This window comes from Ranitomeya imitator, chromosome 10 (assembly GCF_032444005.1).
Source record: "Ranitomeya imitator isolate aRanImi1 chromosome 10, aRanImi1.pri, whole genome shotgun sequence".
In the NCBI taxonomy this organism is placed as follows: Eukaryota; Metazoa; Chordata; class Amphibia; order Anura; family Dendrobatidae; genus Ranitomeya; species Ranitomeya imitator.
In genome coordinates, this window is record NC_091291.1 from 90,763,438 (window position 1) to 90,787,480 (window position 24,043).

The 24,043-nt window shown below is 43.5% G+C and overlaps 1 long non-coding RNA gene across 1 annotated transcript; it reads left to right on the top strand.

Moving 5' to 3' along the window:
* Positions 1–804: 804 nt before the first annotated feature.
* LOC138650929 (uncharacterized) lies at positions 805–23,886 on the top strand. The gene is made up of 3 exons (XR_011315417.1): positions 805–1,037; positions 18,443–18,531; positions 23,507–23,886. It is a non-coding gene; the product is annotated as an uncharacterized lncRNA (long non-coding RNA).
* The last annotated feature ends 157 nt before the right edge of the window (positions 23,887–24,043 follow it).

Below are 24,043 nucleotides of genomic sequence, written 5' to 3' on the forward strand. Positions count from 1 at the left end.
AGCTTCAGTAAACCAGGTAAAGAGACTGCAAACCTGTATCCTCGTTCTTCACTGCACTTCTCACCATCTTCACTTACTCACCGGGAGCCCTGGGGACACACTTCACCTGTGGGAAGTTATACCATCTAGCTGCCATACCATCACCCCAGAGGACCCCTTTAAGCAGCGTCGGTCCCTACTGACCGAATACCACAGGTGGCGTCACGAACATAAACTTTAATCTATATCCCTTTTACATGGGCGCCCAGGGCCACGGACCGGGTCGCCGCCATGACACGTCCCATTAAGTACTGGACCCGTTACCGAGTACCCCATGGCCCTGGCGGGCATTCCTCATGGCCTGACCCCATGATCAAAGTGACGGCATGGCCTGACATCATGTTCAGCATGACAGTATCACCTAATCCCATGATCTTCGTGATGGCATGGTCTGACCCCATGATCAGCATGACAGCACTACTTGACCCCGCGATTAGCATGACGGCACGGTCTGACCCCTAAACCATCTGACCCCTCCATCAGCACAACTGCATCACCTAACCCCAAACTTAGCATTACTTCACCGCATAACCCCACGATCAGCGTGGCTGCACCACTTGACGCCACAATATAGCTTCACCACCTGACCCGACAATGATTATTACTTCTGCTACTGAACGCCAAATCCTTTTCTGTTTTTGTGAATTACACCCAAGTTAGTAAGCAGACAACTCCTCTCCTAGACCTCTGTCCTCTTATCACTCCTCCCTGCTGATGGGCTGGCCTTGCTCTACCTCCTGTCAGTGTGACAAAATTCTTCTAGTCCACTGCCTACCAGACATAGATAGGGATCGAAGGGGGAGTTAGACCAGTAACGCAGCTAGAGATCTCCTACAAGTACAGCCTGTGTCAAGTGTTCTCAGAGCTGTGCACCGATACGATCCAGCAGCCAATATGTCTGACGCTCCATCCGAAGACTCAGCGCCGACCGTAGAGGAGGTCAGTACGGCGCCCGTAGAGAACCCCTGCACTGAACTCAAAGCCGCCATGGAAAAATGGTGAGTGACCCTCATATAATCTAGAACTGAAAGGTTAACAGGCCGTGAACATATTTTATTAATTATATGGTATATGTTACATTCTGTATTGGATGTTGCATTGTATATTAGATGTCACTTTATATTATTACGCTATTATATACTGTGTTACCTGTTTGATGAATTTTATAGCAAATTACAATATATACTATATAGCCCACCCATATGATCCGTAGTAAGTGTCAGTAATTTTCTGTAATTTCGCATGGGTTACAACAGCCAGATGTGAAGGAAATAAAATGTCTGTCGCGCAACCTTGTACTTAATGTCCTTGACTCCAGAGGCCGTCACTTTTTGTCTGCACATTTTTTTGTGATTCTGCCTAAGTACATGACTTCTTGTCTGATGAGTCAGTGAAAATTATGTAGATAAAAGGATATAACTCACATAGATAGATAGATAGATAGATAGATAGATAGATAGATAGATAAACTCGTAGAGCTATGTAACAGAGTTTTAGATTATTCGGTTCATTCAGTAATACAGCTGCAGATTTCTAATCTAATCTGGATTATTCTGGGTAATCATGGTTATCTAACATAAAATATTCTGTTGAGTTCTTGGATATCCGGTGTCCTTTACGAGCACAGTGACTTTCCGCCTGTGACACGATTGATTACGATTTCTCTCTGTGCCTCTATACAGTATAGCTAGAGAGAAGTCTCGTGGATTATATAATATATACAGGCCGCATGATGAAACACGAAGAAGAGGAGGAACACGCATAAAGGGACAGTACATAAAGTATTTAAAATAAAATGGAAAAAATCCCAGCGTTAAGTATTTATATTATAAAATTGTTGGTCCCGTGACCTTTGCGTTTCTATGAGAAGATCCCAGAGGTCCGGAAACGTACAGTATTCATGTGCAGTGCATGTTGTATATGTATTTTTTTAGCTGCAAGTCTGTCCATGACTTCCTTACTTTAATTCTAGATCTAGAGAATTATTTTCCGTTTCTGTAAAATATTATTCATAACCCCTTTTGCCACATGTACAATTAAATTGGCCAGAAATTGGATCAGAACTGAGCAAACTGCAAATTGTGCAAAATAAAGCTGAAAATTTTTCCACTTTTATGTTTTGATTTTTGTATTTTTTTTTTTACTGATTAAAATAAACAAAAACTGTAATCTGGAGAATACGTGATGCTGCTGCTGATATATACACAGGCGTGGACTGGCCAACTGGGGAACAGGAGAATCCCCCGGAGGGCCCCAGTGCAGAGCTGCGCCCCAAAGCCATCATATGAACAGTAATTGGCAGAATACACAATACACTTGATTTACTATGTGCATACAAATACAGAATCTCTTCATTTATTTAACAAACTACTCTTTTTTCTTATTTTATTATTATATAGCAGCATAGGTAATTTGTGAATGGGGGTAATGTAATATTTGCATGTAGCGTAACAGTGGTCCCCCAGAGTCAATGTTACCGCTGGGCCCTTATTACCCCAGTCCAATGCTGTATGTACAGATGATAAAATATATAAATGGAAAGAGTCTGACAGTTTTTACTTTTATCCCCCCAAATCCCAATTCTAAAATGGTAAAACCCATAGTAACCAGTCAGGACTCCATGTAACACAATAAACCCCATTTTTGTTACCATATGATATTTTGTCCAATGTTCACGTACAATGGCCTACATGTGCTGCTGCACAGGCTGTCAGGCTGTCAGGTTGTCAGGCTGTCAGGTTGTCAGGCTGTCAGTCACTGGGTGTACGGAGACATTTCCTCCTAGAAGCCATGCTTCCTTTTACCTCCAGTGGAGCAAGTCACCATTTTCTTTCTGTCAGATCTGTGAAAAATCCAACAGAAAAAAAACAAAACTTACATTGAACATCAGAGACGACCTCAATGGCAGCTCTCTTATGGCGCGACCACCCACCCGTCCCCAGAACTCACTGCCGGAGTCACAGGAGTAAACAAGTAATACAAGTCTCAGGAAACTACACACACAGCAGTTATATTTCTGGAGCCGCTCACTGCCGCATCCAACACCTCAAAGTGCACAGCCGCAGGGCCGCCATGTCGTGGATAAAGAGACCACACGTTCTTACGTTACACCGTGAATGTGGAAAAGGGAAAACAAAAATGATATATATATCTATGTATCGTAATTGGGATGCATGTGTGTTGTGCTATGTGCATGTGTATACTATAGACACATACATATATACATACTGTTTATATTTACACATATATATACGAAATATATGTACATACACACACAAAAAATATATTTACATATATATACGGTATATATATACACACACATCTATATACATATAAACACACATTCATATATGTTTTGTAGTGTGTACATCTGAGTGTAATACATTGGTATATGTGTATCTATGTCTGTATATGTGTGCCTATATGTGAACATGCATGTAAATGTGTGTGTGTATGTTGGTGGGGAAAGACGAAAGGATGACCTTTGCTAGCAGTGTCCGCCCCTGACAGATAGATATGAGACAGATAGATAGATAGATAGATAGATAGATAGATAGATAGATAGATAGATAGATAAATAATTGATAGATAATAGATAGATGATAGATCTAATATATAAAGCTGAAAGTATGTGTGTGTGTGTGTGTGTGTGTGTGTGTGTATGTCCGGGATTGGCATCTGCACCGTCGCAGCTACAGCCACAAAATTTTGCACAGTCACACGTCTGGACCCCGAGAGCGTCATAGGCTATGTTGTGAGGCGAAATTTTAACCCCGCGCTTTCCAATTCACCAACCAATTTTGCCCCTATCTACATAATGGGGAAGAAAGTGAAAGGAAAAGTGTTGGAGGCGTCGCAGCTACAGCCACAAAATTTTGCACAGTCACACGTCTGGACCCTGAGAGCGTCATAGGCTATGTTGTGAGGCAAAATTTTAACCCCGCGCGTTCCAATTCACCAAACAATTTTGCCCCTATCTACATAATGGGAAAAAATGAAAGGAAAAGTGTAGGAGGCAAATTGACAGCTGCCAGATATGAACAAGGGGGACTTAAAGAGTGAGAGCGATGGCGCCAAAGAGTATATACCGTACAGTTGCTAAGGTGGGGCCCCGACATGGGATACTCACCACACACGGGGATATGAACACACACACAAAATGCGCCACACACTACCACGTGCTTGAACACATATTACCCTCAGCACACATTTCACCACACATACACCAACCTCGCCACATAAAAGTCGAAACACAAAAGTCACCGCTCAAAACTCGCCACGCGCTAAATTCGTCACATGCAAAACTAGGCTCACGCAAAACTCGCCACACGTGCAAAACTCACCTCATGGAAAACTCGCCACATGCAAAAATTGCCACATGCACAAAAGTTGCAACACATGCAAAAGTTGCCTGACACAAAACTTGCACATACTCAAAACGCACCACAAATGTACCATATAGGAAATACGGCAGCTGTCAGTCACATCACCTGTCTATTATGTGTATGTGTGAGCTAATATATACTGCCAGGGGGGAGGGCTTCCTGTTGGCTGGGGATTTATCAGGCTGCCAATTTAGCTTACAAATACTGAGGTAAAAATACTGACCAAATAACGTGTGAACGAGGTCTAATACAGGAGGAGATGACACACAGGTATATACTATATACAGGGGAGATGATACACAGGTACATACTATATACAGGAGAAGATGACTTACAGGTATACACTATATGCAGGAGATGACATACAGGTATATACTATATACAGGAGGAGATGACATACAGGTATATGCAATATACAGGAGGAGATGACACACAGGTATATACTATATACAGGAGCAGATGACACACAGATATATACAGTACTATATACAGGAGGAGATGACACAGGTATATACAGGAGGAGATGACTTACAGGTATATACTATATACAGCAGGAGATGACACAGGTATATACTATATACAGGAGGGGATGACATACAGGTATATACTATATACAGGAGAGATGACATACAGTTACATACTATATAAAAGAGAAGATGACACATAAGTATATACAGGAGGAGATGACATCAGGTATATACTATATACAGGGGAGATGACAAAGGCATATACTATATACAGGAGATGACATATAGGCATATACTATATATAGGAGGAGATGACATACAGGTATATACTATATACAGAAGAGATGACATACAGGTATATACTATGTACAGGAGTAGATGACACATAGGTATATACAATATACAGGAGATGACATACAGCAGGTATATACTATTTACAGGGGAGATGACATACAGGTATATACTATATACAGGGGAGATGACATACAGGTATATACTATATACAGGAGATGACATACAGGTGTATACTATATATAAGGGAGATGACAAACATGTATATACTGAGGGGAAAATGAGGGGTGTGAGGTGAAAATGAGAGGTGTGAGGTGAAAATGAGAGGTGTGAGGTGAAAATGAAAAGGGGTGAGTGCAAAATGAAAGGAGTGAGGAAAAATAGTGGAGAGATCGGAAAATGACAGATGTGAGGTTGAAATGACAAGTGTGAGAGAGAATGAGAGGAGTGAGGGGGGAATGGGAGGAGTGAGAGGGAAAATAAGAGGATTGAGGGGGAAAATGAGAGGTGTGAGGGAGAAAATGAGAGATGTGAGGGAGAAAATGAGAGATGTGAGGTTGAAATGACAAGTGTGAGAGAGAATGAGAGGAGTGAGGGGGGAATGGGAGGAGTGAGAGGGAAAATAAGAGGATTGAGGGGGAAAATGAGAGGTGTGAGGGAGAAAATGAGAGGTGTGAGGGAGAAAATGAGAGATGTGAGGGGGAAAATGAGAGGCGTGATGGGAAAATGAGAGAAGTGAGGTGCTATAACTAACCACAGATATCTACTATGCCCAGGCAACGCCGGGCTCTTCAGCTAGTAGATACGTATATAGATAGATAGATGATAGATAGATAATAGATAGGTAGATGATAGATAGATAGATACATAATAGATAGATAATAGATAGATGATAAATAGATAATAGATAGATGATAGATAGATATATACATAGATAGATAATAGATAGATAATAGATAGATAATAGATAGATGGATAATAGATAGATGATAGATAGTTAATAGATAAATAGATAATAGATAGATGGATAATAGATAGATGATAGATAGTTAATAGATAAATAGATAATAGATAGATGGATAATAGATAGATACATATATAGATAGATAATAGATAGATAATAGATGGATAATAGATAAATTCATATATAGATAATAAATAGATACATAGATAATAGATAAATAATAGATAAATAGATAGATGATAGATAAATAGATAATAGATAGATAGATGATAGATATATACATAGATAGATAATAGATAGATAATAGATAGATGGATAGATAGATGATAGATAGATAGTAGATAAACAGATAATAGATAGATAGATGGATAATAGATAGATACATATATAGATAGATAATAGATAGATAATAGATAGATACATATATAGATAATAGATAGATACATATATAGATAATAAATAGATACATAGATAATAGATAGATAATAGATAGATAGACATAGAAAGAGCCAAGGGACGGCTTATTCTACAGATATAAGGCCAGTATCAGTATTACAGGCTCCTTTATCGCACCATGTGAACATTGTCTCTGTATAAGTGTCGGTCAATGACCTCTTGTTATCACGAGCTACAGGTGCAAAGGCCGCTGTAACCACCCGCTGCCAAAGTCTACACCCCTGCTCTGACCGTTCTCCTATCATGACATTTTCTACAACTTCCATCATGCAGTTTCCACCATTTTTCTGGCTGACATAAGGTGCCTGGTTTGACAGATTCACAGAAAGTGGCACGACTTAGGCCTAAAAATACTGCAGCGGCATCTAGAGTGATCTCAGATTATAGCTCGCATTTCTTGGTGAATTTGGCACATCTGACTCTAGCAGAGTTAAGACTTTAAGACGGACATAGGAGACTAAACATGGAAGTAGCACAAATCTGACCCGTAGCCCATATACATGCCACCTACCCACCACAAGAAGCTTACATGGAGAGGACTGTACGGCGTAGGTGTCGGACCCTCCGGAGCATCTGTTATGCGGCTTTTAATACATTTTGCTATCCACAAGTCACCTTATTCTAACCACAATGTCAGGTTCTGACGGTGCAGCTTTTATCTCTCCGTCCGAGCTGCAAGTGACCCACATTTTCCCTGGCATATCGCCATGGTTACAGTTATCCGCTCATGAAATAACTTGGCCTTTTTCTGTGGAACAACTAGGCCCTGCCAGGCATAAAGGCCACAGGTAGAGTGTGCCTGGCATCATACACATGATGGTGTTATGGCGGCATCTGATCATCCAGAAATGTTCATAGTGCTGCTGGTATGGTGTAGTTCCTGTATGGGTATATTATGTGGACATTATATGACAGTATTATGTACGTAAAGTATAGCGGTAGTATTTGGGTACACAATGTCACTATTATTGTACATTGTACTGGTGCTGTATAGAGGTGTATTATTTAGGTATAAATTGTCACTTTTATAGTACTGGTGCCACATAATACTGTATTATTTAGGTACAGTATGTGACTATTATTGTACTGGAGCTGTATGGCGGTGTATTATTTAGGTACGGATTTTTATTTAATCGTATGAACATATATTTAAACATCATATAAGAATACATAAATGATAAACAGTGATTGAAAAGAACAAAGGAACAGAAATCAGAGTCAGATATCGAGATTTTCTATGTATGCAATAACATTGTCATTTTCAGCATAGAAATCATTCTTGTCACCAGTATAAGATCTGAGGGGACATTCCTCGACAATGTGCTGAATTGTTTGACGGTCAGCTCCACAGTCACAAGCAGGAGAGTCAGATTTTCCCCACTTATACATAAGGCTACTGTCACACTAGCGTCGGATTCAGCCCGTCGCATTGCGTCGGGCCGAGATTCCGACGCTAGCGTTTGTTGTGCCGCACAACGGGTGCAGCAGGTGCATTTCTCCGGCGCATCCGCTGCCCCATTGTGAGGTGGGGGCGGAGTTCCGGCCGTGCATGCGCGGTTGGAAAAAGCAGTCCGTCGGTTGCAAAAAACGTTACATTTAACGTTTTTTGCTCCCGGCGGTCCGCCACAACACGGCGCAACCGTCGCAAGACGGTTGCGACATGTGTCAATATGTCGCAATGCGTCGGTAATGTAACTCTATAGGGCAAAAACGCATCCTGCAAACAACTTTGCAGGATGCGTTTTTTCCCCTAAACGACGCATTGCGACGTATTAAAAAAAAAACGCCAGTGTGAAAGAAGCCTTAGATCTGCCCAGACACCAAAGTTTGTTCTGATACGATTCAAAGTGACCCAGGTTTCCCTTGGCAGATTGAAGCCTGGTGGTGGATTTTGAAAGTGAGGAAACGTTTGAGGCTCACCGTCTACTGCACTGACCCAAAGTTCACGCCATTTCTCTTCTAAATTGAAATCATGTTCATACAGTGTACTTGCGGTTCGGATGGGTGAATGTCATGATTTCAGTCGCTGTATTTGAACATCTTGGATATTTTGATGTATTGGGAGATTTTCATTATTCACTACTTTGGTGTATTCTTTAAGTAGGAGCTTTTGTCTTCTCAGATTTGCAGGTGCGATATGGGTCAAGACTAGTGTTGAGCGATACCGTCCGATACTTGAAAGTATCGGTATCGGATAGTATCGGCCGATACCCGAAAAATATCGGATATCGCCGATACCGATATCCGATACCAATACAAGTCAATGGGACATCAAGTATCGGAAGGTATTCTCATGGTTCCCAGGGTCTGAAGGAGAGGAAACTCTCCTTCAGGCCCTGGGATCCATAGGGATGTGTAAAATAAAGAATTAAAATAAAAAATATTGATATATTTACCTCTCCGGCGGCCCCTGAACTCAGCGCGGGTAACCGGCAGGCTTCGTTGTTCAAAATCAGCGCTTTTAGGACCTGAGAATCACGTCCCGGCTTCTGATTGGTCGCGGGCCGCCCATGTGACCGCCACCCGACCAATCACAAGCCGCGACGTCACCGCAAGCTATTAACGCGCTCATTTTTAAAAATGAGCGCGTTAATGACTTTCAAAGACGTAGCGGCTTGTGATTGGTCGCGGCCACGCGACCAATCACAAGCCGCGACGTCACCGCAAGCTATTAACGCGCTCATTTTTAAAAATGAGCGCGTTAATGACTTTCAAAGACGTAGCGGCTTGTAATTGGTCGCGGCCACGCGACCAATCACAAGCCGCGACGTCACCGCAAGCTATTAACGCGCTCATTTTTAAAAATGAGCGCGTTAATGACTTTCAAAGACGTAGCGGCTTCTGTCTGATTGGTCGCGGGCCGCCCATGTGACCGCCACGCGACCAATCACAAGCCGCGACGTCACCGCAAGCTATTAACGCGTGGCCGCGACCAATCACAAGCCGCTACGTCACATGGGCGGCCCGCGACCAATCAGAAGCCGGGACGTGATTCTCAGGTCCTAAAAGCGCTGATTTTGAACAACGAAGCCTGCCGGTTACCCGCGCTGAGTCCAGGGGCCGCCGGAGAGGTAAATATATCAATATTTTTTATTTTAATTCTTTATTTTACACATCTCTATGTATCCGATACCGATACCCGATACCCGATACCACAAATGTATCGGATCTCGGTATCGGAATTCCGATACCGCAAGTATCGGCCGATACCCGATACTTGCGGTATCGGAATGCTCAACACTAGTCAAGACAGGTAGCCAATGGACAGGCGTAGGTATGTTAGCACCAGATATTATGCACATAGAGTTGTTCAACTGATTGTCGATTGCATTCACATGACAACTATTCAGCCATACTGGAGCACAGTATTCTGCGGCAGAGTACACCAAGGCAAGGGTAGACGTTCGCAAGACAGGTGTGGAGGAACCCCAGGAGGATCCGCAGAGTTTCGGAATAATATTATTGCGTGCTTTCAGTTTCTGTGCTGTCTTTTCCAAGTGAGATTTGAAGGTTAGGCTTCTATCAAGGATTATGCCTAAATACTTGGGATTGAAGTAGTGTTTGACAAGTTGACCTTCAAAACGCAGGCCTGCGCTGTAAGTACGAAGGGCAGCGCCACTGCGCAAGCCCGCAAAAATAAAAACTTAATACGCAAGCGCCGGGGATGACAATGCAGCAAGAGGAGGCGGCGCCCGGCGCGCACAGGTCTGGCTGTGCTGCGTCTGATTAGCAGGGAAAGACCCGCCCCCGGGAACATTTCAGGGTATGAGGGGCACATTTTATAAACGTTTATTTCAGCGTGTGCAGGCATCATAACTAAAAGAGCCACCTTGTCAGAATGCAGCATTAGTGCTGCACAAGGTGGCTCTTTTAGTTACAAACGCCTGAGGGGGGGGTGACAGGTTCCCTTTAAGGGACATGTGGGCCGTTTTCCTCCTCTCACGATGTAAGCGATTACTTGGCACATAGGCGCTGTCCACATGCATGGCTGCTGATGCAGATTGACAGATAGCTGGCAGGTTATCTGACAGCACAACCCCAGGGGCTGACGCTCCCTTCCCGCAACTTGTAGAAAGCAGGGGGTTTGCTGAGTCAGCCTGGGCCTCATTAGCTGCAGATAAAGCGGGCAGGATAGCCGGGGTGCAGTTATGCAGGGATAATCTGGCGAGTCAAGTTCTGTCCCCAGTACACGGCTGCATCAGAGGAAGGCGGCCAGCATTTCTGTAACCTGAATAAGCCACAACTCCCAGCATCCATTCTAGTCTGCAACAAGGCCGTACAGGGATATAGGTATGGGAAGTGCAGGGGTAGCAGTCAGGTGGGAGGAGCATTAGATCTTTACAGGTTTAGTTATTCCTCCTTGATGTAAGACATCCTGCACACGTCCGTGTTTCCAGCACTTGTTCTATCCGATTTTCTCATGGCTACCACACATACCCATTATAACCTATGCTGCCATACAAATGTCTGTTTTTTCCATCAACACAAATGACAAGGGCCAACACAAGACTATGGGTCCGTGAAAAACACGTACAGCACATGGATGGCAGTAGTGTACAATCTGTGGACTGTCCATGAGTAACATTGCAAAGTATAAGAGAAACTTATTTATTTCTTTATCCATACCAGAAAAACACCGATGGTAAGAATAAGGGCATACTGATGGAGGACACTGATGAGGAACACTGATCAAAAACACTGATGGAGAACACTGATTGATAACACTGATGGGACACTGATCGAAAACATTGATGGAGAACACTGATGGAGAACACTGATGGAGGAGACCGATGGAGGAGACTGAGGAGGAACACTGATGGGAAACACTGATGGAGGACACTGATTGATAACACTGATTGATAACACTGATGGAGGACACTGATGGAGGACACTGATGGAGAACACTGATGGAGAACACTGATCGAAAACACTGATGGAGGACACTGATGGCACACTGATCGAAAACACTGATGGAGAACACTGATGGAGGACACTGATGGTGAACACTGATGGTGAACACCGATGGAGGACACCGATGAGGAACACTGATGGGGAACACTGATGGAGGACACTGATTGATAACACTGATTGATAACACTGATGGAGAACACTGATCGAAAACATTGATGGAGAACACTGATGGAGAACACTGATTGATAACACTGATGGAGGACACTAATTGAGAACACTGATGGCACACTGATCGAAAACACTGATGGAGGACATTAATGGAGAACACTGGCATAATGATGGAGAACACTGATGGAGGTCAATGATGGAGGGCACTGATGGAGGATACTGATGGCATACTGATGGAGAACACTGATGGAGGACATTGATGGCACACTGATGGCGAACACTAATGGCGAACACTGAGGACATCACGTCCAGTTTTTCATGTATGCGTTTTATACGGAAGCAGATATATTTAAAAATGATGAGGACTTAAAATGCAAATTATATTAAAATGATGCAGAAGTTAAAGCTTCAGAGAGGGGATTCTGCTCTTCTAGCACTTAGGTGCTCTGTATATGGAGTCCGCAAATTATACTAGGAAAATCTGCTCTCCAGCAGGCAAATAGCCCTCTGTCCCTCCCGAGTCTCGCCGTGTGGCTAAGCAGTACAGTACAGCCACATTAGGTAGAAATTGTGGGAGAAAATTAAGGTGCCATTTTTATACACTTCTTGTGTGAAAATGTACTGTAAAATCTGGAGCTAAAACAAAATTTTGGTGGTAAAAATGTAATTATTTTTTTCTTTACTAAACAATGGTAAAACATTTTGTGACACACCCCTAGATTAATTTGTTGAGAGGTGTAGTTTGTAAAATGGTGTCACTTATGGGGGTGCTGTGCTGGCTGCACTATAATATGGCTCTCCTTCCCTTCTGAGCTTTGCACTGCATATTTCCCGATTACATGTAGGGTATTGGCACACTCCGGAAAAAGTCGACCTCAGTTTGTTGAAAAAACTTTTCCTATTAGCCCTTAGAAAAAGTAAGTGCTTGGGGCTAAAACAACATTTTAGTAGTAAAAATGTACTTTATTCTTTCTTCACCGCTCAATAGTATAAAATTCTATGAGGCACATATGGTGTCAATATGATCACTACACCCCTAGATGAATTCATTGGGGAGAGTAGTTTGTAAAATGAGTTCACAATTAGGGAATTACTGCCGTTCTGGCTCTGCCTATGTGACACGGCACCCTCAGACCATTCCAGCAAAATCAGAAATTCAATATGGAGCTTCTTCCCTTCTGAGCTTTGCACTGTGCATCAAAAGTAGTTTTCCCCCACATATGTGGCATCGGCATACTCAGGAGAAATTGCACAACAAATTGTATTGTGTATTGTGCAATTTCTCCTGTTACCCTTATGAAAATGCAAAATTTGGGGCAAAAAATTTTTTTAATGGGGAAAATGTGATATTTTTTTTTTCACGGCTTAACGTTATAAACTTCTGTGAAACACCAGGGGGTTCAATATGCTCACTATATATCTAGATAGGTCTAGTTTCCAAAATGGAATTTTCACTGTTTTGGTACATCAGGGGCTCTCCAAACACGACATGATGTTTGCTAATTGTTCCAGCCAATTTTTCATTCAAAAAGTCAAATGGCGCTCCTGCTCTTTTGAGTTCTGTTGTGCGCCTAAACAGTACTTTTCCCCCACATATGGGGTATCGGAATGCTCAGGAGAAATTACACAACAAATTGGGAGGGCATTTTTTCCTGTTACCCTTGTGATAATAAAAAAATTGGGCCTCAAGTTACATTTTTGAAAGAAAAAGGAAAATGTTCATTTTTTTCCCACATTTGGTTTTGAGCACCTTGAGGGGTGAAGTTTTTAGAATGGTGTCACTTTTGAGTATTTCCTTTCATATAGACGACTCAAGGAAACTTCAAGTGTGAGGTGGTCCCTAAAAAATTGGTTTTGTAAATTTGTTGAAAAAAATGAGAAATCGCTGGTCAAATTTTAATCCTTATAACTTCCTAATCAAAAAATCATTTTGTTTAAAAAATTGTGCTGATGTAAAGTAGACTTGTGGGAAATGTTATTTATTAACTATTTTGTGTGACATATCGTTAAAGCGTTCCAGAGTTATTACCTCATAAAGTAAAGGTACCGTCACACTGAACGATATCGCTAGCGATCTGTGACGTTGCAGCGTCCTGGCTAGCGATTTCGTTCAGTTTGACAGGCAGCAGCGATCAGGATCCTGCTGTGCCATCGTTGGTCGCTGCAGAAAGTCCAGAACTTTATTTCGTCGCTGGACTCCCTGCAGACATTGCTGAATCGGCGTGTGTGACGCCAATTCAGCGATGTCTTCACTGGTAACCAGGGTAAACATCGGGTTACTAAGCGCAGGGCCGCGCTTAGTAACCCGATGTTTACCCTGGTTACCAGCGTAAAAGTTAAAAAAAAACAAACACTACATACTTACCTTCGGCTGTCTGTCCCCGGCGCTGTGCTTCTCTGCACTGACTGTGAGCGCTGGCCAGCCGGAAAGCACAGCGGTGACGTCACCGCTCTGCTTTCTGGCCGCTGTGCTCACAGTCAGTGCAGGAAAGCACAGCGCCGGGGACAGACAGCGGAAGGTAAGTATGCAGTGTTTGTTTTTTTTACTTGTACGATGGTAACCAGGGTAAACATCGGGCTTTGACAAAACTTTATTGATATACTTAGGTGTGGCTTCCATTTTCTCTTGTTGTATTTCCTCTGCTGGTGCTGTTTTACCTGTGGATTTTCTACATCTAATACAAGTCCATGGGTAAATAACACAAATATCTCAGCGTACCGGCAAGAGAAATTGACATGTTGTAAATTTGAAACCCCGCACCGCGGGTCAGGACAGTGTGGTCCTTGGACCAAAAAAACGTTGTGCCCCCCCGGTCTAGACTGAGTACAATCATAGCAAATTTTCAGCTGAGGGAAGTATTACATCTATAAAGGGGCAACCTCTGAAAAGTGTTCACATTCATAGGCAGCAAGCAGAGATGGTAAAAATGAGGAGGAATCGGAGCACAAAGCATATTGGAAATTGCAGAATTTTTCACAGTAGGATGATTAGGCCTTTTTTTTAACCCTTTCCACGATTAGCTATCTTCTACTACTCCTATCCTCTGACCACAGGCGCAGTCATCTCCTTATCTACAGTAACAAGTCCCCCATATTTCCCTATCTGCCTGACATACACAGGGAGGAGGCGCGCAGCACAACCCTAACCTAAAAATGAAAACCCACTAACAGAGACAAAATTCGTGATATAGGGGCCCTATAACTAGACCTGGAGGGGCCCCAAATTCACCGAGAGTGGTGTGGAGATGCCAGGATTAACCCTATACTCTCTGTAAATGTGCACATCGGGGCTCTCGTGCCTTCTTGTGATTGTGCCATCTGCTCCGTGACCCATGTCCTCTCGGTTTGTGCGCCGAGCAGGAAATGAAGAGCACAGATCGGCCTCGGGCTATCAGGCTGAGAATGTTCTGGAACACGTTTCTGCATTCCGGACCTGGTGCATGATGCGGGTCACTGAGCACTTATAGCACCTTTCATTCACAGAGACCTAATAATCCACTGGATCTACTAGGAACCAATGACGTTCTTCTTGTTAGGCCGGGATCACACATGCGAGAAACACGTCCGTGTCTCACATGTGAAATCCAAGCTCTGGCGCCGGCACTGTGGAGCGGAGCGTGCGGCCGCATAGGAACACATGGAGCCGCACGTTCCGCTCTGAAGTGCCGGCGCCAGAGCTTGGATTTCACATGCGAGACACGGACGTGTTTCTCGCATGTGTGATCCCGGCCTTACTCCCCAGATGTGACCCACAAGCATTGATCCATTACCGTATATAGAACGCCGATAATATTTACATACTTGGTAACTTGCATTAATCTGGAAAAAACAGGTCACAGCCAGACCTGCAGTCTGAATTTTTCAAAGTTTTTTTTTTCTTCCAGTTATGCCGGGATCACACATGCGAGAAATATGGCCAAGTCTCGCATGTTAATACTCGTCATTGCCGCCGTCACTCAGGAGCGGAGCGTGCGGCTCCATGTACTGCTATGCGGCTGCACGCTCCGCTCCTGAGTGGCGGAGGCAATGCCAGGTATTAACATGCGAGTCTCGGCCGTATTTCTCGCATGTGTGATCCCGGCCTAATTTTCATTATACAGAATTTCACATTTCTTTATCATGTGTTCATATTCTGTATTTCATATTGCTCTTGAGTTACATAATGTCTTATACTACAGTCACATCCAGAGCTGCATTCAAAATTCTGCTGAGTTCCTGTTGTCTCTCAGGCTGCAGAATGTCACATCCCATTACTGCCTCTGTCCATTGTGCCTAGAAGAGGTTTCCCAGTCTCAGAAGACTACTTGGCCATAGGAGGTAAATGGCATAAATTAAGGAGGCACATTTCTCCCCTGATAAACCCCCGTGTTCCTTCTCCACAATGGTCTTTATGCTGCAGCCATGAGATGGCTGCAGCCAATCACTGGCCTCAGCGGTACACTCACCAATGCAATATGGGATCCTGGGAAGTGGTCTTTGCCTTCACACTGCTGCTAAAAGGATTCTGAATGCAGCTCTGGCTGTGAATAGAGAAGATGGAATATCATTCTCATTTGTGGTTTTGCAGGGGTTTTTTAGTATCTTAAATGATAATGCGTTTCTGGGCAGAGATTACATAATTCTGTGTCAGTTTAAGGTATATATTTTGTGGTCTACTACGTCTTAGTTGCTTTTAGGGTAAAACCACCCATCCAGGTCATAACGGTGCATATGCCTTCAGTGTGATGTCCAAACTGGTAACAATTTTCCTTTTAGAGAGTGCCAAGTGTAAGGAGACTTATAGGCCGTGCAATGCTCCTCTAGGAAAATAAATGTGAAAATGTATGTCTTCAGAGAGGAAGAGGAGTTGAACGCTATCGTCACCTATTGGGAGAATCTATTTGCAAATAGGTGTTTCAGGATGTTTTCCCCTCCTCAGTGCAAAGCAGGAGTTCCGATTTGGATGGGTGAGAGGTTTTTGATGGGGATCTAAAGGGTAACGTCTCTATTGCGGAGAGTCAAAGCAGCATAAGGAGATTTATAGGTCCTGCATCTAAAAAGTGTCTGGTTTGGCTTTTATCATAAGTCCCGTGGCAGATGTCATTGACCCCATTCCGCCATCGGGCGTAATAGTGTACTGATGTCGGAATCCCCCTGTTTTTGCAGGTTCCGGCAATAGGTGCTGATAAATCACCCCCCTTTCGCCCTATTCAAAATAAAACAATTAAAAAAACAAAAACAAACCTACACATATTTGGTATCGCCGCGTTCAGAATCGCCCGATCTATCAATAAAAAAAGAATTAACCCAATCGCTAAATGGCGTAACGAGAAAGAATTACACCAGAATTACATTTTTTTGGTCGCCGCTACATTGCATTAAAATGCAATAACGGGCGATCAAAAGATCATATCTGCACCCAAATGGTATCAATAAAAACATCAGCTCGGCGCGCAAAATGTAAGCCCTCACCCAGCCCCAGATCATGAAAAATGGAGCTGCTACGGGAATCGGAAAATGGCACCATTTTTTTTTTTTTTACCAAAATTTGGATTTTTTTTTTTTCACCTCTTAAATAAAAAAGATGTCTATAAACTCATAATGACCTGGAGAATCATAATGGCAGGTCAGTTTTAGTATTTAGTGAACATGGTAAAAATAAGCCCTCACATGGCCATACTGACGGAAAAAAATTAAAAAGTTATGGCTCTGGGAAGAAGGGGAACGAAAACGCAAAAACGGAAATACCTCTCGTAAAGGGGTTAAAAAGTGAATATAGACTTTAAGGGTATGTGCACACGTTGAGGATTTCCTGCGGATCCGCAGCGTTTTTTACCTTGCAGAAATGCTGCAGATCCGCAAGTGATTTACACTACAATGTAAATCAATGGTAAAAAAAAAAATGTTGTGCTAATGGTGCAGAAAATTCCGTGCAGAAACGCTGCGAATTAAAAGTAGCATGTCACTTCTTTTTTGTGGATCTGCAGCGTTTTTGTACCCATTCATTATAGAAAACCGCAGGGGTAAAAACGCAGCAAATCCACAAAAACACCGCACAAAAACGCGTAAAATCCGCACCTGCGTTTTCTGCCAAGAGATGCAGAATCCGCACCAGAAATTCCTAATCCATAACGTGTGCACATGGCCATAGGATTGCTGTTCATATTATAGTGTGATGTTACAGCACTACACCACAAGAGGGTGCTATAACACTGATTCTATTACACATGGAACTAAGGAAATAAAACACGAAGATGCCCCCCCCCACCCCATTAATTATGTGAGGGGAGGGGGGTTTAAGTAACTTTTTTGGCTTGAGATATTTCTTACCTTTTTTGCGCCTAATTCTTCAAAATGGCGCACGCGGTTCAAGAATTTTGTCCAAAGTCAAAAATGGTCTTTAGGGTTGTCTTTAGCCTTCTTTGCGACTTTTTGGCCCGGAGTTTGGCAAAATTTATGCCAAAAATCTTGGTGTGAATAAAATCACTAAAGAGTGTAGGAAAACATTTGCAACAAATTTTTGCAGCTTTTCAAAATCTCAGACATGTGCGGCACACGTTGCACCAGTAAGTCCGTCCTTGACTCTCAGATGTTTGCAGAATAGACAAATCCCGGCATTATTCTCTAGGACTCCAGGGTGGGAGCGCAGCAATGGCCGATAGGAATGTCTGTTTCTGAGAAAGATGACAATATATTGGTAATAAAAGTGAGGCCTGAATCCCGGCAGACTCCATATGCTGGCAGGATTGTGACTAACGTGCTGCTTGCTCTCCTTACTGCAGTGCCGCGGACAGAGGAGAAGAAAAGTGCCAGGACCTCATCCAAGCCTATAAAGAATGTATGAAATCTCTGGGGCTGCAAATCTGACAAGGTGAGAGCGACGTGCAGGGTGACATGGCGGACGGGGAGGTGGAGGCCACTGCCATTAGGGACTGCGGTGTGGGGTCTACACCAGGGTTAGGTGGATGGTGCGTGTCCAAGTAACATCTCCACCAAAGCCAGAGCTCAAGGCGTCATACTGCCTGCGCTGGCTTCATCCCATACATCCTCCTGGCGCCATCTCTCCTGGACCACTGCATGAACAACCACCTATATGTGGTATACTGCACATGTATAGACGGAGACCTGTCACTCCAGGGCAGCGGGCGGGGAGAACCGCAGGGGATCCGCCAGTCTGACTACTCTACAGCACAGCTCGGACCCCGGTGACTATAATCAGGTTTTTCTCTGGAAGGCTGCAGTGTCTCAGGGTCACACATACCTGGCAGGGATCATATAGCCACTGCCTGATACATGATGCCCGTGGATTAGGCAGCATGTGCCAGCTGGTTCACTATAAAGGGGTTGTCCGGCCTTAGGTCTCTCTGTGTGACTGCAGATTTGTGAATCCTCATTTTGCTTGCACTGCATGCTGTAGGAACTCTCCGCTGCCGAGAGTGGAGGTACATGGCAGCAAGTATGCCAGATGCATATATGGGGTAACATGCCCACTAGATGCGCCAAGTGTCGCTCACTGTAAGTGCATTGAGCACGGTTGGCCACGTGTAGCCGGAATGTGGCCAGGAGTAGGTAAATCACATACTTGTTTTCTCATGGCCGCCCACCAGAGAATCCTCACAGCACGCATAGTCAGAGTGACTGCATACTTGTAGTTAAGGTCTGACAACCCCTTTAATTTGTCAGACAGCTATTCTGCTGCTGCAGTCACTCTACTGTCCTGTACTGATCATAAGGTACATCCTGTATTATGCTGCAGAGCTGCACTCACTATTCTGCTGGTGCAGTCACTGTGTACATACATTACTTATCCTGTACTGATCCTGAGTTATATCCTGTATTATACCCCAGAGCTGCACTCACTATTCTGCTGGTGCAGTCACTGTGTACATACGTTACATTACTGATCCTGAGTTATATCCTGTATTATACCCCAGAGCTGCACTCACTATTCTGCTGGCGCAGTCACTGTGTACATACATTACATATCTTGTACCGACCCTGAGTTACATCCTGTATTATGCTGCAGAGCTGCACTCACTATTCTGCTGGTGCAGTCACTGTGTGCATACATTGCATTACTGATCCTGAGTTACATCCTGTATTATACCCCAGAGCAGCACTCACTATTCTGCTGGTGCAGTCACTGGGTACATATATTACATTACTGATCCTGAGTTACATCCTGTATTATCCTCCAGAGCTGCACTCACTATTCTGCTGGTGCAGTCACTGTGTACATACATTACATTACTGATCCTGAGTTACATCCTGTATTATACTCCAGAGCTGCACTCACTATTCTGCTGGTGCAGTCGCTGTGTGCATACATTACATTACTGATCCTGAGTTACATCCTGTATTATACTCCAGAGCTGCACTCACTATTCTACTGGTGCAGTCACTGTGTACATACATTACATTACTGATCCTGAGTTACATCCTGTATTATACTCCAGAGCTGCACTCACTATTCTGCTGGTGCAGTCGCTGTGTGCATACATTACTGATCCTGAGTTACATCCTGTATTATACTCCAGAGCTGCACTCACTATTCTACTGGTGCAGTCACTGTGTACATACATTACATTACTTATGTACGGATTCCGAGTTACATCCTGTATTATACCCCAGAGCTGCACTCACTATTTTGCTGGTGCAGTCACTGTGTACATACAGTTAGGTCCATATATATTTGGACAGATACAACATTTTTCTAATTTTCGTTGTAGACATTACCACAATGAATTTTAAACAAAACAATTCAGATGCAGTTGAAGTTCAGACTTTCAGCTTTCATTTGAGGGTATCCACATTAAAATTGGATGAAGGGTTTAGGAGTTTCAGCTCCTTAACATGTGCCACCCTGTTTTTAAAGGGACCAAAAGTAATTGGACAATTGACTCCAAGGCTATTTCATGGACAGGTGTGGGCATTCCCTTCGTTATGTCATTCTCAATTAAGCAGATAAACGGCCTGGAGTTGATTTGAGGTGTGGTGCTTGCATGTGGAAGGTTTTGCTGTGATGTAAACATGTGGTCATAGGAGCTCTCCATGCAGGTGAAACAAGCCATCATTAAGCTGCGAAAACAGAAAAAACCCATCCGAGAAATTGCTACAATATTAGGAATGGCAAAATCTACAGTTTGGTACATACTGAGAAAGAAAGAAAGCACTGGTGAACTCATCAATGCAAAAAGACCTGGGCGCCCACGGAAGACAACAGTGGTGGATGATCGCAGAATAATCTCCATGGTGAAGAGAAACCCCTTCACAACAGCCAACCAAGTGACCAACACTCTCCAGGAGATAGGCGTATCAATATCCAAATCTACCATAAAGAGAAGACTGCATGAAAGTAAATACAGAGGGTTCACTGCACGGTGCAAGCCACTTATAAGCATCAAGAATAAAAAGGCAAGACTGGACTTTGCTAAAAACATCTAAAAAAGCCGCACAGTTCTGGAAGAACATTCTTTGGACAGATGAAACCAAGATCAACCTCTACCAGAATGATGGAAAGAGAAAAGTATGGCGAAGGCGTGGTACAGCTCATGATCCAAAGCATACCACATCATCTGTAAAACACGGCGGAGGCAGAGTGATGGCTTGGGCATGCATGGCTGCCAGTGGCACTGCGTCACTAGTGTTTATTGATGATGTGACACAGGACAGAAGCAGCCGAATGAATTCTGAGGTCTTCAGAGCCATACTGTGTGCTCAGATCCAGCCAAATGCAGCCAAACTGATTGGTCGTCGTTTCATACTACAGATGGACAATGACCCAAAACATAAAGCCAAAGCAACCCAGGAGTTTATTAAAGCAAAGAAGTGGAATATTCTTGAATGGCCAAGTCAGTCACCTGATCTCAACCCAATTGAGCAGCATTTCACTTGTTAAAGACTAAACTTCAGACAGAAAGGCCACAAACAAACAGCAACTGAAAACCACCACAGTGAAGGCCTGGCAGAGCATCAAAAAGGAGGAAACACAGCGTCTGGTGATGTCCATGAGTTCAAGACTTCAGGCAGTCATTGCCAACAAAGGGTTTTCAACCAAGTACTAAAAATTAACATTTTATTTAAAATTATTGAATCTGTCCAATTACTTTTGGTCCCTTTAAACACAGGGTGGCACATGTTAAGGAGCTGGAACTCCTAAACCCTTCATCCAATTTTAATGTGGATACCCTCAAATGAAAGCTGAAAGTCTGAACTTCAACTGCATCTGAATTGTTTTGTTTAAAATTCATTGTGGTAATGTCTGTAACCAAAATTAGAAAAGTGTTGTCTCTGTCCAAATATATATGGACCTAACTGTACATTACATTACTGATCCTGAGTTACATCCTGTATTACACTCCAGAGCTGCACTCACTATTCTGCTGGTGCAGTCACTGCGTACATACATTACTGATCCTGTACTAATTCTGAGTTACATCCTGTATTATACCCCAGAGCTGCACTCACTATTCTGCTGGTGCAGTCACTGTGTACATACATTACTGATCCTGAGTTACATCCTGCATTATACCCCCAGAGCTGCATTCACTATTCTGCAACCTTCAGGAATGAAATCTCCCAGCATTCCTTACTTGGTCAGTGACTGCACAGCATGTACTTTGAAATTTTTCATTAGAAGTGGCATTTTTCATCAAGTACTCTGGAAAGATGCGCCCCAGATGTGTGTCAAATGTCACTCTCAGAGATTGACAGTGGGAATTAATATGTTAACACCTCCGCTCCACCTGCAGCTATTAGAGGCATCAAAGTCAGGATCCGACCCTTGACGTAACTGTATGTCATGGCGGGAAATGGTTAAATGCCATATTTCTGATAAGAAACGTAGTTTTCTATGGAGAACTCATGATCAGGGGCCCAAGAGGTAAGGGGCCCTCTGCGACCTCCAAAGCAGGTGGAATTGGGCATTACGAATAATACTGTTTTGGTAACAACAGTAACACATTTAGGCCATGTTCACACGTTCCTGATTTCCCTGCTGTTTTTTCTGCACTAAAAACCGCAGCTCTTGGCAAAAAACGCAGGTGCGTTTTTTGGTGAGTTTTTTGATGCGGTTTTTAGTGCAGTTTTTTATGCAGTTTTCTCTGCAGAGTCTGTGTGTTTTCTAGGAAGTTTTTTTAGGGTTAAAATGGCTGAAAATACCGTAACCCTACCCCTACCCCTATCTGTAGTGGGGGAAAAAAAATAAAATAAATTCTTTATTTTTTTATTGTTCCTACCAATGGGGGTGACAAAGGGGGGGGGGGGGGCATTTACTATTTTTTTTATTTTGATCACTGAGATATAACCTATCTCAGTGATCAAAATGCACTTTGGAACGAATCTGCCGGCTGGAAGATGGCGGCGCCCAGGGAGAAGACGGCCGGACACCGGGAGGCCCGGTAAGTATAAGGGGGGGGAGATGAGGGCACGGGGGGGGGGGGCGCGTCGGAGCACGGGGGGGTGGCAGCCACACTCCGCCCACGCACTTCCTGCTGCAGCGGTTCTGCACCACAAACCGCAGAAAACCCGCAGATATTTTTTTCGTCTGCGGGTTTTACTGCGGGTTTGACCTCACAATGGAGGTCTATGGGTGCAGAACCGCTGCAGTTCCGCAAAAAGAAGTGACATGGTACTTCTTTTTTACCGCAGCTATTCAGCGCGGCTTTTTTAGTGCATTTCCGCAGTGTGGGCACAGCGGTTCCAGTTTTCCATAGGGTACATTGTACTGTACCCTGCATGGAAAACAGCTGCGGACCCGCGGCGGTTCCGCAGTTAAAAACGCATTGTGTGAACATGGCCTTAAGGTTCTTGTTTAACATTGCTGTTTTCCCTTCTCTTCTCACCAGGTTCCGTCATTCCTAAGAGGGTCTGTGTGTTCCGAGCCCTCTACTTTCCCATCTTAAACCTGCCCTCTTCACATCTGACCACTCTCTTTGGACATTCGGTGGGAGAGCCTAGCTCCAGGAGATGACGAGCTGTGTAACTGTGTCCTAGCTGCCGATCACCTGTTCATCTACCTTGTACAATTTCTCCCATCAATGGGCTACAAGCAGACTCGGACGAAGCTGCCAGAAACCTCGGAACCACGATGACCACCATAAAACTGTATATGTCTAGAATTTATCTTATTTCTTATGTATGATTGTTTCAGGTGCATTAGGAGAACCCGTCAATAAAATTCAACAGGGAAAATAATATCAGGACAGGATTTAAAAGAAAAAAATAAGTCGGACAGTTTTCAAATACGTAACCACTGATTTATGAGATTTCCATTGTGGGTCCGTGTTGTCCATCAATACTTGAGTTCACACTTACAATGAAACGGAAACTCAGGCAGAGTGGACATTTTTTCTGTCGCACTGGCCTGGGCCCCGTCAGCCCCA